Source organism: Trachymyrmex cornetzi, unplaced genomic scaffold, assembly GCF_001594075.2.
Source record: "Trachymyrmex cornetzi isolate Tcor2-1 unplaced genomic scaffold, Tcor1.1 scaffold764, whole genome shotgun sequence".
NCBI lineage: Eukaryota > Metazoa > Arthropoda > Insecta > Hymenoptera > Formicidae > Trachymyrmex > Trachymyrmex cornetzi.
This window is the reverse complement of record NW_017300097.1, coordinates 113,738-117,732: the sequence shown is the minus strand read 5'-3', so window position 1 is coordinate 117,732 and position 3,995 is coordinate 113,738.

Below are 3,995 nucleotides of genomic sequence, written 5' to 3'. Positions count from 1 at the left end.
ACTCTCGTCGTCATCGGCACACAAACACTCGCTCTCGACGTCGACCTCGCTCGAAAGTCGAATCAACAAAGATTCGAAGCGAAGAAGTTTCTCGAGCGATCTCGACGACCGCACGAATTAACGCTCTAATTCTGAACAACATGGTTACCGAGTTGGTTGAGGTGCAAATTAAATTAAAGTTAAATTAATAAACAAAGAATATGTTCAAATGTATATATTGTTAAATAAGTTAAAACTTTATGGAAGAAAAAAATTTAGCAAAAACAGTAAACAGTGACAATTTTGAATTAAGTGAAGAACAAAGAGACTACTTAAGAAAATGTTTTTTTAAAATATCGAAAGAAGTTTCGATTTTTTACAGTGAAGTTTACAAAGTGAAAATAGATCCGAAAGTTGAAGTGATAACAATGTCGAAAAACGAAGAAATAAAGATTGAAGTTTTTGATGGGCAAGATTACAATATATGGAAGAAAAGACTATTGCTATACTTAAAGTGGAAAAAATGTGATGAGGTAGCAAAACGAGATAAATTAGCAACTGAGAATGAAGAACAATGGGAAGAAAAGAATTTAAAAGCAATGAACTATATCTATGGTAGTATAAACAACGATCAGCTTGAGTTTGTCTGTGATGAGGACACAGCGTTCGGAATTATAAACAAATTTGATTAACTCTACTCGAAGGGATCGACAGCGTTACAAATATGCATCAGAAATAAACTAGACAAATTGAAATTAAAAGATTATGAAGACTCGAGCATATTCTTCACGAATTTTGAGAAGACAATTAATGAATTGAAGAGCGCTGGTGGACAAGTCAATGAACAAGAGAAATTGAACTACATGCTCAGGACACTGCCAGATTCGCTAAGCTATATTGGCGATTTAATCGATGCTATAAAAAAGGAGGAAAGAAACTGTGAATTTTTAAAAAGTAAAATAACTATGTGGGAAGTAAAAATGAAAAGCGACTCAAGTAAAAAGAAAGCTAGTGTTTTTAAAGTTGAGAATAAACAAAACGAGACTTGTTATGGCTGTAACAAACCAGGACATATAATAAGAAATTGCAAAAATCCATGGCGAAGAGGCTTTGGCAGAAGCAGACCAAGTGGAGCTGGAATGTACAGACCAGGAAGTGTACACAATCAACAGATACCACAACAGCAGCCGTCACGAGGGTGGGGCGGCAGAGGTTACATACGACGAGGCTACAACAACAGAGGAAGAGGCAGGCAATCTCGCAGAGAAGACAACACGACTGAAGGACACGACGCTAGGTATAGTTACAGCAAACAGCGTGAACATACGGGTTCATTTTTGACACAGATTGTGAGTATCGAGAATCTTAAGGATAATGTTGAAATCTATAATAGTAATGTAAATAAAATAGATTGGATATTAGATAGCGGGTGTTCAGATCACATAATTAACGATGATTCGTATTTTAGTGAATCTCTGACTTTGAAAAATGCAATAAATGTAAAAGTCGGCGATGGTCGAACTTTAAAAGGCACTAAAGTTTGCAAAGTTTGTATCTATCTTATAGTTAATGGAAAGCGAGTAAAAATAACGATATCCAATGTATTTTATGTGAAAGACATAGATAAAAACTTAATTAGTTTTGCGAAAGTAACTGATAAAAACAAAATAATATCAATCTATCAAACTGCAAAAATTTATGATAAATTCGATAACTTAATTGGGATAGCATATAAAGATAATGGACTTTATAAAATGAGTAGTTTTATTAATGAAAGAGAGAGTTATAACACAGAGACAGCGAATAGCGTTTTGATTCAGAAAGAAAAACTACATAGAATTCTAGGTCATAAAAATTTCAATTACTTAGACCATATGTGCAAAGAACAATTGGCAGACGGTTTGCCAAACGAATTAGAGTCAATTTATTTAAAATGCGGTACATGTTTGAAAAATAAAATGCATAATTTACCATTTAAAAATAATCGAACAAGAGCAAATAAAATCTTAGAGTTAGTCAATTCTGATTTAAATGGCCTACATAAAACCACAGGTTTTGATGGCTCAAAATATTTTCTGAGTTTTGTCGATGATTATAGTAAATTAGCCGTCATTTATACAATAAAATCGAAAAGCGAAGTATATGAGTGTTTTAAAAATTACATAAATAAAGTAGAAAATTTAACTGAGAAAAGGATAAAGAAATTTAGATGCGACAACGGAAAAGAATATCTAAATAAATATATTTACGAATTAGCAAATGAAAAGGGAATATCTATTGAACTATGCCCTCCTTAACGTACATGAACTAAACGGTGTAGCCGAAAAATTCAATAGAACTATTATGAATTCCGCCAGGTGTTTATTATACGAAGCAAATGTAAATCTTAGATACTGGCCAGAAGTAATTAGAACCGCGACGTATTTAAAAAACGGAACTTTTACAAAGAGCACTATAGAAGACAAAACACCTTTTGAAATTTTTTTTGATAAAAGACCGGATTTGAGAAATTTAAAATTATTCGGGAGTAAAGTTTTTATCAGAGTTCCCGAGGAAAAAAGAGAATCAAAATGAGATAGAAAAGCAGATGTAGGAATCTTGTTAGGCTATGAAAACGTGGGTTACAGAGTTTTGATAAAGAATCGCGGTAGCACGACATGTCGACATTGTAGAAGATTGCGAAAATTTAGTCGGTTTTAGTGGGAACGATGATGATAGTAGTTCTAATGATGATGAATGTTATTTAGACAATGAAAGTCAAAGCTCTGATTCTGACGTATTCACAGAAAATGTGGGAAATAAGAATATTAGAAAAGAAAATCTAAATGAGGATAAAGAAATTAAGATAACTCAAAATAGAAAATATCAAAGAAAATTGAGCGAAGAAACAAATAAAAGCGAAGATAACTTAAGAAGAACGGGAAGAGAAAGGAAAAAGACTGAATTTTATAGTGCTAGTTTAGCAAATACAAAGTACATTTTGTAAGCGCAGACAGCCCGTCTAGGTAATTATGATGAGGTGTTAAAGAGCGACGAGTATTGTTCATGGAAGGAGGCGATGGACGGGGAAATAAATTGTCTAATGAAGAATAAAACTTGGGAACTAGTAGAAAAACCAGAAAATGTAAATGTATTAGATACAAAATGGGTTTTCACAAATAAGTCCGATAATAGAAAGAAAGCTAGACTCGTAGTGAGAGGTTTCCAACAATCTGATATACTGGAAGATTTATACTCACCAGTAGCAAGAATACAGACTTTGAAATTATTGTTGTCATATTGTTGTCAGAATGAATTAAACATTTTACAATTAGATGTAGAAACGGCGTTTCTTAATGGTCAGGTAACATCAGAAGTATTTGTGAAACAACCCTTAAGATATGCGGACAAGACTGGAAGAGTGTGTAAATTGAAAAAAGCGTTATACGGATTGAGAGAGAGTCCTAGAGCGTGGTATGAGTGCTTTGATAAGTATATAAAAAAATTAGGCTTTGTGAGAAGCGAGAGCGACTACCCGGTGAGAAATGACAATGGAATCGATGTCGAATCAACGTCGATTTGACGTCAATTCGATGATTTCGACGTCGAATCGATATCGATTCGGTGTCGATTCTATTGTCATTCTCACTGGGTAGGGGAGAGTGGTGTCGGTTGTAACAAAAAAAAAATTTTTGCAGCTAACCAATTTATTATAAATAAGAAAAAATTGAAATTTTTTATGAAAACGAATATATCCTTTGGCATTAATTTCAACTTAATAGATATTTAAAAAAGTAACAAATTATAAATAATATTTATCATTAATGGCATCGCCGCAACTTGTTACAATTGACACCGCGGTGGTGTCAATTGTATCACCCCAGGGTGTTGATTGTAACACAAAAACATTGTGAATATATCCATATGAAAATCAACACTATGCTAATAAACAAATTATTTTCTATATAATTTTTGTTTTTACAGCAGAGAATTTGTTTTTAAAGCAATGAATTTATGTTTATAAAATAGAAAATTTG